The sequence below is a fragment of the Cynocephalus volans genome, chromosome 8 (assembly GCF_027409185.1).
Source record: "Cynocephalus volans isolate mCynVol1 chromosome 8, mCynVol1.pri, whole genome shotgun sequence".
Taxonomy (NCBI): domain Eukaryota; kingdom Metazoa; phylum Chordata; class Mammalia; order Dermoptera; family Cynocephalidae; genus Cynocephalus; species Cynocephalus volans.
Window position 1 is genome coordinate 115,697,201 of NC_084467.1, and position 15,995 is coordinate 115,713,195.

A 15,995-nucleotide genomic window follows, 5' to 3' on the forward strand; every position below is an offset into this window, starting at 1 on the left:
TTGTTGGGAGCCTTCTGATAACAGCTTCAATCTCCTTTATTGTTATTGGTCTGTTCAAATTTTCTACGTCTTCACGGTTCAGTTTTGGGAGCTTGTGTGTGTCCAGAAATTTATCCATTTCCTCCAGATTTTCAAATTTGTTGGCGTATAGTTGTTTATAGTAGTCTCGAATGATTCCTTGTATTTCAGATGAATCAGTTGTAATATCGCCTTTTTCATTTCTAATTTTTGTTATTTGAGTCTTCTCTCTTCTTTTTTTTGTTAGCCATGCTAATGGTTTGTCAATTTTATTTATCTTTTCAAAAAACCAACTTTTTGATACGTTGATCTTTTGAATTGTTTTTTGGTTTTCAATTTCATTCAGTTCTGCCCTGATCTTAATGATTTCTTTCCGTCTGCTAACTTTAGGTTTGGATTGTTCTTGTTTCTCTAGTTCTTTAAGATGAAGTGTTAGGTTTTTCACTTGCCATCTTTCTATTCTTCTGAAGTGAGCGTTTAATGGAATAAATTTTCCCCTCAATACTGCTTTTGCAGTATCCCACAGGTTTTGGTATGATGTATCATTGTTTTCATTAGTTTCAATAAATTTTTTGATTTCCTGCTTGATTTCTTCTTGGACCCATATGTCATTAAGTAGAATGCTGTTTAATTTCCATGTGTTTGTATAGTTTCCAGAGTTTCATTTGTTATTAATTTCTAGTTTTAATCCATTGTGGTCTGAGAAGATACATGGGATAATTCCAATTTTTAATTCTATTTTTTCCACAAAGTTTTTGAAGTATCATCACGTGTGTGTGTGTGTGTGTGTGTGTGTGTGTGCGCGCGCAAGGTGATTAAAAATTTCATGCAGCTTCCAGTCAAGATGGTGGGATAGATGGTCTCCAGCATCACTCTCTCCCATAAATTAACCGATTTACAACTATGAAAAAACAACAACAGCCAAGCTGGGACCACTAGAGCTCAGTGCAAGAGGACGAGAGACCTGCGAAGTGCATGAATGAGAGAGAAGCCACGATGAGAGAAAGAAAAAAGCCCCACTGATCATTTTGAATCCCGGCCATTTCCAGGCTTGAGCTGCTGAGCGCACAGAGCAGGAGCCAGCAAAAAGCTGCAGCTGTGCCTTTCAGATGAAGTTGCTTGGAGGTGGCAGGGGAGAAGAGAGCCTTGGTGGCAATACCACTAATAGGGTTCCCATGGTCTCACACAGGACTGAGCAGCCACAACAACTGAATAAAAGAAGCCACTCAGAGGCCAGTTAGTCATCGCAAGGGACCAGCACATGGCCCATCCCATGAGAAGTGCTTGGAGCATGGGTGGTGGGGAAGATGGGTCCACCAGGGTAACACTGGGGCACAGCAAGGACAGCTGACCTACCCCCCAAGCAGTGTAGGACCACTCAGAGGAGACTCGTCAGGAATATAGAATTGCATGGGGTACAGTTTGATGAAAAGACTCAGGCCCAGACCAGTGTTTCTACAAAACCCAGGTTCACCGGATTTCACTAGAATTGGAAGTACCTATAAAGTCAATCATTAAAACCTGAGCTGAACAAAAAGTCTTGCCTAGGGAATCAGCAGCAAAACAGCAATTTAGCTCAACCACACACCTCAAGTACTGGTCCTCACAGGAAGTTCCCCCATTTTAGAAGTAAGCAAAGGACAGCAAGTTAGTTCCAGCACAGAGTCTGAGTGGCAGGAACAGCAAATAATCCAACACAGAACTGAAAGAAGAAACAAAGTACCCACAACCACAGATGAAGTTTGATATTAACTAGTAAAGGTGTTCACCAAAGAACACCTTTAACACCTAGAAGGACCAGAAGTCCCCTGGGCTACCAAACCAGAGAGGTGGGAGGGCCGGGGGCCTCAGCTATGCCCCCCATGCCCACAACCAGTCCCAAGGGTGGGGGCTGAGGGCCTTGGCCACAACCCCCATTAACACAACCACCCCAATGATGATGACCACCAAGCAGCTGCAGGAAGTGCCCAGGCTCTCTGGAGCTGAGGCAATGGGGGGCTGAGGGACTAGGTCATGCCCTCCCCCCCAACAGGAGCAACCAGACCAGTGACAACCATCAAGTCACTGCAGGGAGTGTCCCAGGCTCTCTTGAGCCAGTTCGGTGAGGGGCTGAGGGCCCCAGCCACACCCCTACCACACCCACAGCAAGAACAGTCCCAGGTTCCTGAGCTGGGGAGATGGGAGGTGAGGGCTTTTGCCATAACCTCTAACATCTGCACCCAGCTTGGCAATGACCAAGCCACCATGGGAAGTCCCTTGGTCTCCCTTGTGGGAATGTGTGGGTGCCACAGGCCTCAATCCTGCCCCTCCTCCTTCCTCCTTTTTCCATCACATTTCCTTCCCCTTTCTCCTCTACCCCTCCCTCCCTCCCAACTGCTCAGGAACAACATCATAGAATGTAAAAAAATAATATTAATTAAAAAAAGTCATGCAAGTATTAAAAGCCTATTTAAAGAGTTTCCTACTATCACAATGAATGCAAAGGATGTTGAAAAACATATGCATGAATGTATATACGTATAAATATGTATACATAAATGACAACTATTACATTATAAATATATATATGTATAAATACATATACATAAATGGCAACTATTATTATAGACAACTGGGATTAGTTACTGAAAAACCATGCACATATCATGATATGTAAGAGATATATATATATGTTAATAAAGACAGATATGTTAGTCTTCCACTTATGCTTTGTTCAAGTACATATCAACTATTTAAATTTTAAAATAGAAGTAGGAAGGAAAGCATGATTAGAATGTACTTTAAAAATTGTATAATTTCAATATTAGGGCAGTATTATTTTAAGCGATAGACCTTGGAATTTTTTATTTAAATAAGAAATCTAGTGGTATTATAAGTTTTGGTTATTGTTTCTGCAATCATATGAAAGAAAAAGAAAAACATAATGTTTCTTTTGAGGCTGAAGAAAGAAAAATTAAAATTATTTATGCAGTTTAGAAAACAGAGACATTATTTATTTATTTATTTTTAATTTTATTTTGTCAATATACAATGTGTTGATTATTGTGGCCCATTACTGAACCCCCCTCCCACCTTCCTCACCCCCCTCTCTCCCAACAACTTCATATCTGTTTGCTTGTCATATCAACTTCAAGAAATTGTGATTGTTGTGTCTTCTTCCCTCCTACCCCCCAGTTTGTGTATTTATTTATTTACTTTTACCTCCCACAAATAAATGAGAGCATGTGATATTTCTCTTTCTGTGCCTGACTTGTTTCACTTAATATAATTCTCTCTAGGTCCATCCACATTGTTGCAAATAGCAGTATTTTATTCTTTTTTATAGCAGAGTAGTATTCTATTGTGTAGATATAACACATTTTCCATATCCACTCATTTGATGATGGACATTTGGGCTGGTTCCAACTCCTAGCTATTGTAAATAGTGCTACAATGAACATTGGAGAACAAGTATACCTTCAACTTGATGATTTCCATTTCTCTGGGTATATTCCCAGCAGTGGGATAGTTGGGTCATATGGTAGAGCTATCTGCAGTTGTTTGAGGAACCTCCATACCATTTTCCATAGAGGCTGCAACATTTTCAGTCTCACCAACAATGTATGAGAGTTCCTTTTTCTCCGCAACCTTGCTGGCATTTATCGTTCACAGTCTTTTTGGATATTAGCCATCCTAACTGGGGTGAGATGGTATCTCAGTGTGGTTTTGATTTGCATTTCCCGAATGCTGAGTGATATTGAGCATTTTTTCATGTGTCTGTTGGCCATTCATATATCTTCCTTTGAGAAATGCCCATTTAGCGCTTTTGCCCATTTTTTAATTGGGTTACTTGTTTTTAGGTTGTAAAGTTGTTTCAGTTCCTTGTATATTCTGGATATTAATCCCTTGTCAGATGTATATTTTGTAAATATTTTCTTCCACTCTGTTGGTTGTCTTTTAACTCTGTTAATTGTTTCTTTTCCTGTGCAGAAGCTTTTTAGTTTGATATAATCCCATTTGTTTATTTTTCCTTCGATTGCCCATACTTTGGGGGTCATATTCATGAAGTCTGTGACCAGTCCTACTTCCTGAAGTGTTTCTCATATGTTTTCTTTAAGAAGTTTTATTGTATCAAGGAAAGATACCAGAAATATGAAAAATCAAGAAAGTACTCCACGAAAGGGTAATAACACTCAAGCTCTAGATCCTGTAGAACAAGAAGCCCTTGAAATGTCTGACAAGGAATTTTGAGTGATAATTCTAAGGAAACCAAATGAGGTAAAAGAAAACTCAGCTAGACAACACAATGAAATGAGGAAAAGTATACAGGGCCTGAAAGAAGAAATGTACGAGGAAATCAATGCCCTGAAAAAGAATGTAGCAGACCTTGCCGAGCTGAAGAATTCATTCAGAGAAATAAAAAACACAACAGAGTTTAACCAGCAGGCTTACAGAAGCAGATGAGAGAACTTCTGACCTTGAAATGGGCTATTTGAGATAACACAGGCAGACAAAAAAAAAAAGAAAGAAAGAAAGAAAAAGAAAAAAGAATCAAAAACATTGAAGAAAGTCTAAGAGAGATATCAGAAAACTTTAAGCATTCCAATATCCGAGTCATGGGTATTCCAGAAGGGGAGGAAAAAGGAGATTGCATTGAAAACATATTCAACAAAATATTGGCAGAAAACTTCCCAGGTACAGGAAAAGACACAGATCTTCAGATTCAGGAAGCTCAAAGATCCCCAAATGTATTCAACCTGAAAAGATCTTCTATAAGACATGTTGTAGTCAAATTGGCAAAACTCAAAGACAAAGAGAGAATCTTAAAAGCAGCAAGAGAGGAGCATCAAATCACCTATAAGGGAGCCCCAATCAGACTAACAACAGACTTTTCATCACAAACCCTAAACGGCAGAAAGGAATGGGATGATATATTCAAAATACTAAAAGATAGAGATTGCCAGCCAATAATACTTTACCCTGCAAGGCTATCCTTCCAAAATGAAGGACAAATAGTATAATTCTCAGACAAACAGAAATTGTGGGAGTTCACTACCACATGACCACCCTTACAAGAAATTCTCAAGGGAATACTGGGTTGGTACCTTAAAAATAAGAAACATTTATTTAAATTCAATACACTTGTGGACATCAACTCCAGCCTGGAAAGCATTGTCCTTTGCATAGCTTTTGAGTAAATCCACCATGACTTTTGAGGCAGCATCATTTTCTTACAATCCACAAGTGTCTCATGGGTATTTTTAAAAGGGTGTGTTTGTTTCAGTGGTGAGATTCTAGTGTGAAATCCATTTTCTAACTTGATCTAGCTCAGTGGGAATGCACTGGATGGATGCTGCCATTTTAATAAAACTGCAATATGCTGCATATCGTATTGGAATATTTTTATCCATTCTATTGAGAGGTTTACTAATAAAAGACCATTAGATCTATAGAGAAAGAAAAAGAGAAACTCTATTTTTAAAATCAAACAAACAAACAAAAAAACACAATCTGCAGATTGGGACAATGGGATCTCCAGGGAAAACTGAAAATGCACGCTCCATAAGAGGGAGGTAGGGAATGGTATTTCTGTCTTGCAGGGTCAAACTTACATACATATTTAGCAGTTTCAGGAGCTTCTGTGAATATTTATGAGTGAAGTCATGCATGTGTGCAATGGGTAAACATACACATAACATATTGCCCTTGCTCACTTTGGGGTGTAGACTGAATATTAAAATGAGGTGAAATGTGGCACCTGATGTCAAAAAGTAACTACAGGGCACAAAAGACAGTTGACACACAGTCTCTCTGAACTGGCCAAAGCTGGTTTGGCGATTGTGCCCCTTATCAGAGAAAGAATGTTTGTGAATCTTATTTTCTGTCCAATTGAGCTATAGTACGCCACAAGAATGGGGTGTGGGGGTTGGCTGGCTGGTGGACAGATGGTCTGTTGGGAGCCAGATGGGAAAGTTTCCAGCTGTGGCTGCTTTAATATTATATTTCAGGAATTGGTTTCTGCTTAGTTACAGGAAAGAAAAGTCTCATTACAATCAGTAACGTACATATATGGTTCAAGTTGGGGAATGTGTGTCTAATTCCTCATCCTACTATGGCCATTTGCCATTTAGTTCTGTTTGATAGTTTTGGAGCATCTCTTTTTGGCCACAGGGAGCCCCCCCCCCTTTTTGTCTTTTGGGTACATTTAATAGGTTGCTTAACAACTGCAGTCATAGAGATGGTCTTTCACCTTCCTGAAATTTGACCAACTTCTCACATAGGCTTTCAATCAAAGCATCTTGCTTGTCTGGTTCCAAGACTAAGAGGATAGAAACCACACTGCTCATCACACTTTCAATATCTTTATCATCTTCCTTCAGACACACATCACAGGCTTCAGTAATTTGAGCTAAGTCTACAGGAAGTCCACCTTCTGAGTTCTCTTCTGAGATCTCAGCTCCTTTAGATTTTAGATAAGCACAAAGCTCAGCAGCTCAATCTTCTTCACTGATGTCGATGAATATCCTTCACTGAAGATGCACCATTCACAAACCAACCCCAGACAGCCATTATTAATAAGGAAACAATACAGAGTTATAGACTGTTTGGAAGTTAAGTGTTACTTTCATAAGCTATGGCAATAGACTTCTAAGTCTAGTTATTTATGATACCTTTGTTAATAAAAACACATTTGCAAGTAGAGCCTAAAAAAGTGAAGAATATTTTGAAAAGTGAGAATACCCAACGATGTGCAGTAAATTTAGTCTCCTCAAAATTAATTTGTTGAAGCTTAACCCCCAGCACCTCAGAACATGACTGTATTTAGAGATAAGGACTTTGAAGACATAATTAAATTAAATTGAGGCTGTTAGAATGTGTCTTAAATCGATCTGACTGGTGTCCTTATGTGGAGAATAACTTGGACACACAGAGAGACAGCATGGGTGTGTGCACACAGAGGGAAGACATGTAAGGACATGGCAAGAAGGTGGCCATCTGAAAGCAAAGGAGAGAGGCCTCAGAAAAAACCAAACCTGCCAAAATGCTTGAAAAATTTCCTTGGACTTCGAGCCTCTAGAGTTGTGAGAAATACATTTCTGTTATTCCAGTCCCCCAGTCTGTGACACTTTGGTATGGTGGCTGTAGAAACAAATTCATCTAGTGTTGGCAAATTTTTCTTCTAGGAAATAATTAGTCCTTAACAAGGAAGTAAAGTAAACAAGCATATAGCAGGAATTGCAGGTTAAGAATTAAACATTTAGGCAACATTTCAGAAAATATTGGGAAAATCAAAGTCTTCTTAGCATAGTCTTTGTAGAGAATGCTCATAAAGAGAACTTTGAGCCTTCACATAGCAAAGAGTGCCTTCTGCTGCTTTCAATGTGATAATAAAAAACCTGGGCAAAATAAGCAAGGTAAAAAAGCAATATTAAAAAAAATTGGCACTAGGAGAGACATCTACTAGGAGTGTTAATTATTATACTTTAGTGATTGCTAGAACTGGTGAGAACTATTAAACATGGCTAAGAAAGTGTTTCCTGACACCAAGAATTCTTATGAGCTTCTTTCTTTTTTTTTTTTTTTTTGTCCTTTTTCGTGACCAGCACTCAGCCAGTGAGTGCACCGGCCAGTTCTATATAGGATCCGAACCCGCGGCGGGAGCGTCGCAGCGTTCCCAGCGCCGCACTCTACCAAGTGCGCCACGGGCTCGGCCCATGAGCTTCTTTCTGAGGAGTTACAAGTTGATGCCTCAACTCTCAAGGTATCATATGTGGTGCTCATTATGTAGATTCAGTTCCAATCCTTTTTGATATCTTCATAAATTTCTGAATTAAAAATCACTTGAGATAGTCTCATGGATATACAAGTATGATCTCACTGTCTAGGTCCTGCTTGATTATTGTAGTAAAAATTCTAGTGCTCATGGTGAGCAAGGCCATGTAAACAGTGCAAATATAGATAAAACAGATTTAGTGAGGCTTATTCTTTTCCCTGTACCTTTCTCTCGTGAGAATTCTCACACTATTTTTTATGGTTGGTTTACCTGTTTCTTTTTCTAGAGTTTGAGTTTTTATCTTTCTGCTTTTTGTAATCTTAGGATTTAGGGAAGTCCTTGGTATTTAATAGATTGTTTATTTAAGCATTGACTAAAATATAAGAAAAAGGAACTTTGCTTTACATCATCTTATATTCATAGTTACCCATATCTTTGAGTTTTTTTCTTCACTATGAAAAATGAAGATTGTTTTTCAAAATCATTAATTCTGTTTTGGAGCTTTGTCTTTCCTGAATATAATGATTCATATCTTTAATTCTGGAAAGTTCTCAGCCATGATTTCTTTAAATATTTTCTCTTCCTATTATGTGTTTTATCTCTTTATGAAATTCCTATTGGATTTATATTAGATTTTATACTAAACTTTATGTCTCTTAATTTTTTTTTTTCATATTCAATAGCTCTTATCTATGTATTGCACTACAAGAAATTCTTCAGGTCTCCCAAATTGGAAACATTTAAAAATTGATTTCTCTGTTTTTTAATCCACCCATTGAATTTTAAATTATAGTGTTTAGAGTTTTAATTTCTAGACATTTAATTTGTTTTAAAAATATGACTTTTTTTTTTTGGACAATGTATCTTTATTTTCTGGAGTCATTTCTTTTTACATTGTTAAGCTTTTAAAATATAATTTCCTGTATGTGTGATTTCTTAAGGCAACTAAACTATTTTATCTGTCAACTTTTCTTCTGATAGATTGTTTATTCCTATGTTCTCCAATTTGGGAGGGTGGCCTCACATTAGAAAAGACTTTATGTGTGGGTATCCTTTGCAGCTCATATTGGATGTCATTCTCTTGAGATCCACTTTCCTTTGTAGGAGTGAAGGAAATTTTCCTTTCCCCTCACCTCTGAAGGTTTGATACTTTCAGTGTATAAAACAAACTTATATTAGACAGATTAACAAGAAAAAAGGCAAACCAATTATTAACATGCATATAGATGGGGACCACACAAAATATGACTAAAAGAAGAGCCAGATGGTTGAAGTTTTCATACTGTACGGAAAGAGATAGGAGCTTGGAGTCTCCTGCAGTGTGGTGGCATGAAGCTACAGGAGGGTGTGCAGAGAAAGTGCACTGCAAAAAATTGGTTGTCTTATTAAGCAGATAAAGTCTCTCAAGTAATAGCCCTCAGAAGAGTATTTAACATCCTGTGGATATCTCTGGGTTGGGGTGTTGATATCATCTGAGCTAGATCCAGATAAGGCAGATAAGGGGGCACCAGAGAAAGTGGGTATATGGAGGGGAAAAAAAACACATTTTTTTTCCTATACTCTCATAGCACAATTATCACAGAAGACTAACTTCTGTGATCACATGTGTGAGGGTTTCTCCCCACTAGCAAAAAAGACAGCAATTCTTCAGTGGATACCAGCTGGGTGGCCTCCAATTCACTTCCAACACTATCTACTTGATAGCATCAGATCCCACAGGTTGAAAGCTCAATCCCCCAAACTGCTCCAACCCCTCCAACTTCTGATGCCTATTATAAGCTCCAGGTTGTTTTACCTGTGCTTCTCACTGCACTTCTCACTGACTGGCTACAAATTGGGGTTCCCACATCCCCCACTCCTTGGGATCATCTGATTTGCTGAGTGGCTCACAGAGCTCAGGAAAACACTTGCTTACATTTTTACTCATTTATTACAAAGAATGTTATAAAGCATACAGATGAAGAGTTTCATAAGGTGAAGTATGGGAGAAGGGGCATGGAGCTTCCATACTTTCCCTGGCAAGCTACCCTCCAGGAACCTCCATGTATTCAGCTGTCTAGAAGTTCCTCAAATCCTGTGCTCTTCGGTTTTTACAAAAGCTTAATTATGTAGGCATGATTAAAACATGGACAACTGTGCAGAAATGGAATAGGTCAAAAAGGATGTCATCTAACACTAACAGACTGGGTGGGGACACCCAGCAAGGCATGTTTGTTCAGATTCTTCCTGGCCTCTCTGTGTAGCCTTTCTTCCTCTCAGGCTTGAGGCAGGGCCCCTCCTGAAATGGGGGCCTATGACCTCCAACCAGCTAAGGTAGGTCAGACAATTTTCTGCCTTGGAGAGAAAAAGGAGCTGATGAAAGGAAGGCAGGAGAAGATCAGAGTAGCATGAGCCAGGAAGCATGGACAAAAATCAAAAATATAAATGTAATATCACAGCCTGTTTACAACTGCTGTTTACTTCACAATATAGATTTTCTTTGCAGATGCAAATCAAAAGGACAGCTTTTAAGAACTATTCCTGTGTCTGCAGCCCCTCCCAATAGCCATCTTGAAATATGTCAGAAAAGCACACTTTGGTGTGGCATATTTTAAACTCCCACACTTTAAATTCCAGCAGGTGTCACAGGAGTATTACAAACTTGGAATCACTTTTTATTTCAGCTTATTAAGTTGTGAATTTCAGGATCGTGCAAGTAGAGATTTCTACTCCAAACCCAGACTTGTAATTAGTAATTCTCATAATAGGAAAAACAAAACCAACATTTAGTGAATAGATAGACAAGCTTTTTTCTCTGTATAATTGGATGGGCTTTTTTCTAGTCTGTGTTGTCACTCAGGTGAGGGTGTAACAGAAGCCTCGGTTGCAGCCTTCACCTTGTTTGCCTGGTCAGAAGGCACATATACTGATGCAAGTGACCACAGTACCCAAACCCCTGGGGAATCCATATAAGATAATGCCACATATGCCCTTGTGTCAGATCCTGTTTGCCTCTCTGGGTTTCCATTTCATCTTTGTTTTGTTTCCTAGAAGGCTTTGCTTATTTCATGGTAAATGCAGTTCTGCATTTAAAAGGAATTAAACAAATTATCTTGTATTTTTCGTTGTTTCACACTAGTAAGTCTTTTCAAGTAATGTAGTGTGCTATCTTGCCAAAAACAGAATCATGGCTGTGTTTTATACATTTACACACAGGAATCTAAAGGCCATATTGTAAAACAATGCTTCAGATTTGGAAAGAAAGTCAAGGAGAAGTTACTGAGATTAGATTAAATGGATAAGGAGTATGAGAAAATGAAGAAGAGGCTCTGGGAACTGAGATAAGGTCTGAGAGGGGAGTGATGGCAAAGACATGGAAGAGTGAGAGGGAATAAGGAAGAAGCAGAGTGTGGAAAAAGAAGAACATGTGGATGGGATGGTGTCAGGGCACAGTGAGACACGCAGGATGTTGGAGCCATAAGTAATATTAGAGAACATTCAGTTCTTTCAGTACATCCATTTTACAGATAATGAAACTGAGGCCAGAGTGCTGATGATCTCTCCTATTTAGTGCATCCAGCAGGTGTCCCATGCAGAATTTCTTCCTGACTTTCAGTCTATAGCCCCTTTCACTGCAAGAAATTTGCTGTGAGAGGTGAGAAGCACATAGGCCAGATGAAGGGAGAACCACTGAAAGCCAGAAAGATGAGAGACAAACTTGAATCAGAGTAGGAGGGAAAACAAGAAGCCCATGAAAAGGCATGTGGTTACAAGAGGCAGTGGTTTTCTCTGCTGGGGAAGCTGAGGTTTCTGTTGGCGAGGAGGGGAAAGTCAGACAAGAGTATGAGACTGTATGGGAGAGGAGATCACATTTTTGTTCTGAGGAGAGGTTTATGGAGGAAGAAGAAATTCAAGAGCTATGGTGGTATCTGGGGTAGCAAGTAATAAGAGCTGCTAGAAACAACATGAGCTTGCTTGGGGCCTGAGCAACAATGGATCAAGAAGAAGGATCCCCAGGGGAGATCTGATGACAAATGTAAGAATACTGGACTCCTCTACGATAGCTGGGACCCCCTGTCTGGTTGACTTCTAATCAGGGTGTATCCTACTGATAAACCAGAAATCCGAGTTCAGCTAAATTCCTAAAGCCTTGGGGGGAAGGGCTTGGAATGGGGTGACCGTCATATGCCTACATCCTGGAACTGTTACTACAGGACTATTTTTAATCTAAATCAAGACTTAGTAATGTCTTAAAAAGGCTATAAATTAATCTGGGAATGCTGAGCATGTGTCTTATAACCCTTACTCATAAATCTGTATGTAAAATGTAACAAAGGATCAACCACTAACCTATGCCATGCTATGTAACCAATAGAAAAACTGATGTGCTCATTAGAGGTTATCCCCCCTTCTCCCCTGTGTTCTCCCCTTCTTTGTGACTATAAAAATACTGAAATCTGGCCCACAAATTGTAGCACATTCCAAGGCACCTTGGCTGCATCTGCTGGGCTGCAATCACATATATCAGCTCAAATAAACTCTAACGTATTATCAGTGCCTCAGGTTCTTTTTCCAGGTTGACATTACTCATCCTAGCTTTTTCCTCTACGGTCTCCTATGTTTAGTGAGCGCCCAATTGTCAGTGATCTATATATCTAGCTCCTTCTCTCCCAATTATTTTCTTTTTTTTCTGGTCCTGGTCACTTTCCCCACCTATTTTATCTCCTCATTTTTTCCTGTGGTTTTGTTCTTTCTCAGCTCCCCCAGTCCTCAGCATCCCTCAGCCAGTTCCTGAGAAGCCCTTCTCCTTTCCTTTTCCTCGTTCAGGTCTTGTCCTTCATCCACCGTAGCTGAACATCCACTCAGGAGTGGAGCTGGCTAGGAAAGTCCCACAGACCCACAGTGGCACTGTGACTCAGGCACCGGCTGCTACCTGCATCTGGTCAGGACCGACTCTGCTCATGGAAAAGTTGAAGTGAAACTTGTGGCTCATCTCCTCTTCTTTTCCCAACCTGACCCTTCCTTCCTCTTCCCTCTCCAGCATCTATTATGCACCTTGGCATATCTGAGCAGCTCCCACCCATTGGTCTCAGAACTACATTCTCATTTAGTTAATTCTCTTCCCTCTCCTTCCTACCCAATTCTAAACTGGCCCCACCTGTTTTCCCCATCCCACACTCAAAGGTGTAGGCCACATAATTTGTGGGGTCCAGTGCAAAATGAAAGTGTGGGGCCCTGTCTTAGTCTGTTTGGGCTGCTATAACAGAATACCATAGACTGGGTGTCTTACAAACAACAGACATTTATTTCTCACAGTTCTGGAGGCTGGGAAGTCCAAGATCAAGACAGATTCAGTGTCTAGTGGGGGCCACTTTCTGGTTCATAGAAGGGACCTTCTGGGTGTGTAGTCACATGGTGGAAGGAGTAAGAGAGCTCTCTGGGTCTCTTGTATAAGGGGCTAATTCCATTCATAAAGGCTTTAATCACAACCTAATGGCTTCCCAAAGGCCCCATCTCTTAATGCCATCACATTGGGGATTAGGATTTCACCATATAAATTTTGAGAGGACACAAAGAATCAGATCATAGCAGGTTTGTATTCAAAAAGCAGAAAAAAAGTGCTTTTAAACATACAGAAATATAAAAAATTTATTTCTTCTGATGTTTTTGTCTCTCTCTGTCTCCACCTGTTATGGTGTTTTTGTTTCCTTACTGTTATTATTGTTTGTTTAATATACTAATGTTGCACCGCTTGGGCACATGGATACTCACAGGGTGAGTGCAGAGGCTTGTAGGTGCCTGGGTGTCCTACTCTGTGAGTCTGAGCACATGTAAGCTGCACACTTGCTACCTGGATCCCCTTGCTGCCAGCTGCCCGACTGACTGACATGTGCCCCACTGAAGGGAAGGGGAAAGTCAAACTCCCCTTACCACAGTTGCCACCCCAACCTTTGGCAGATGAGTGACAACCAAGAATATGTAAGAACAGTGAGGAGAAGCTTGGATCAAGGGTGGGAGAGAAACTCGCCCTGATTAGTTTCAAAACATGCCATCCTGCAGCCTAGATAATGTGGAGGTTGTGCCTCTGGTCTTATTCTCCCTGTGCTCCTGCCAGGGGCAAGGTAATCATGGAGAGTGATGGCAGAAGAGGCTTCCCTGCTGATGAGACCTGGGTGCTGCACTGACTGAGGGTGGCAGTGGTGGCAGGGTGGAGGAGGTAGAGGAGTCCAGACCTGCCTGGGGCTACAGACAGTAGGGAACAGAGCAGACAGCAGAGAACGAGTGATGGGGAAGCAGAGGAAATCACGGGAGGTGGGATCACATGTAAGCAAAAGAGGCTCCTCCAAACTCCCATTGCAAGTTTCACTGGCTCATTGGACTTCACTTCTAAAACACAAATTCAAGGCAAAATTATTCAGAATTTCAAGATGGTGATCATAGAGTATTAACTCTGTGCTACTGCACTGGTTGCACACCCATGAAGCCAGTCCTGGTATATGATACACAGACTAATTGACTATTTTGGGGATGATCCTGACTCTGACTCTTCAAACATGCTTTGACTATGGCCTCTTCCAGGCTTTCAAACATTATAACCCTGGACGGCTCAGTTTTCCACAACCAAATTCACCATCTCCCTTGTCAGACTGAGTCGAGCAGCTGCCCCCTGCCTGATCAGCCCAATATCATCTCTCTTTCCATCCTCCCCACCTTTGCATCCCCTACTCCTTGCATCCATTTGGGAAACATTTTTATGTGTGTGCTAAATTCATTTCCCTTTCTTATTCCCACAGAGTGAAGTCTTCACAAATCACCCACTGACCTCCCTTGTTTTATTTTTCCTCTGACTTGCCTTATAAGATTCATCTGTCCCCAGTCCCAAGCACACACCCTCTTGCTGAATCCTAAGTCTCCCTCTTCTCCTCATTCCTTCCACTAATCTCGCTTTCCCTGAGCATGTCCTTCCTGCAGCCCTATTTTATTTGAGTGAGGACGAAACCTCATAAAGTTTCTTAAAGGAGGCTTTCAAGGGTCACAGTCACTACATTTCTAAGAGATTTCCTGGGAGCTATTCCTTGAGATAAAGTAAGCTCAGCTTGCTAAACTTGTAGTTTGTGGGTGTGAGTAAATCTAGTCAAGAGTTAGCTAGATTTGTGTTTTGCTGCTGTTTCAATAGTCTTCAAATTCCTGTAGCATTAGGGTTGTCTCTCAGTATCCGTGGGGATTAGTTCCAGGACCACCACCTATACCAAAATCCACTAATGCTCATGTCTGGTGTATGAAATAGTGAAGTATTTGCATATAATTTATATACATCTTCTTGTATAATTTAAATCATGTCATCTAGACTACTTATAATACTAATTCAATGTAAATGATATGTAAGTAGTTATTATTAGTATTGTATTTTTGTGCTTTGATTTAAAAAATTTTTAAAGTATGTATTATTTTTAAAATTTGTATTATTTTTTTCCCCTGAATATTTTCAGTCCACGGTAGGTTTCATCTGTGGCTGCGGAACCAGTTGCTATGGAGGGCACTGTACTTCTTTTGTTGACACTAGTTTGCCAGGAGGTTTTTTTAATGCCTGATCCACTCTCAAGTTTATTTCCTTTGCATTTTGCCTTAGGAGATCTATCTCCATGCTCTTTTGCCTCATCCAGAGGTAGACTGCTCCTGCTTGTTAATGTTTGCTCTTCTGCTTGGGAGAGGGAGTGGGGGATTTAGGTTTTGTTCTGGTTCAGACTCATGCTTAGGCAGATGACTTGTTTTGAGTTTTTTTGAGTTGGGCCATCTAACTGTTCTGCCTTTCTCCTAGCAGTTTGGGACATCTAATAGTCTAGAACCAGGATATTTTCTTGTCCCTTCCCATTATTTTTCTTTCTCTCAGCTGCAGTTTTCTCCTGTGCCCCGAGGGCAGCAGGGCTTTTGACCCCTCCTTCATCAGGTTAAGCCTTTTTTTCTGTATGGAAATAGGGGAGAAAGATCTTGTTAAAACTTCTTATCTTTCCCATGTACTAGGTACTGTCATACCTCAGGCCAGTGCCATGAGAGAGATCTGGTCTATATTGGTGACCCTAGCTTTTCAGGAGCCCCTGGTGAGTCTATGCAAATGAGCTAAGAAATTGATGTGAATTCCCCCTGTGTTTGTGACTCTCAGGGCTTTTATATACTCGTGCTAGCTTTGAGTAATTTTTTGATTGTTTTAACTGAATGCTTCTTACTGGCTTGTATAATCTGACAT

At 40.2% G+C, this 15,995-nt stretch overlaps 1 pseudogene; it reads right to left on the bottom strand.

Moving 5' to 3' along the window:
* Nucleotides 1-5,120: 5,120 nt before the first annotated feature.
* On the bottom strand, nucleotides 5,121-15,995 carry LOC134384311 (eukaryotic translation initiation factor 3 subunit M-like; annotated as a pseudogene).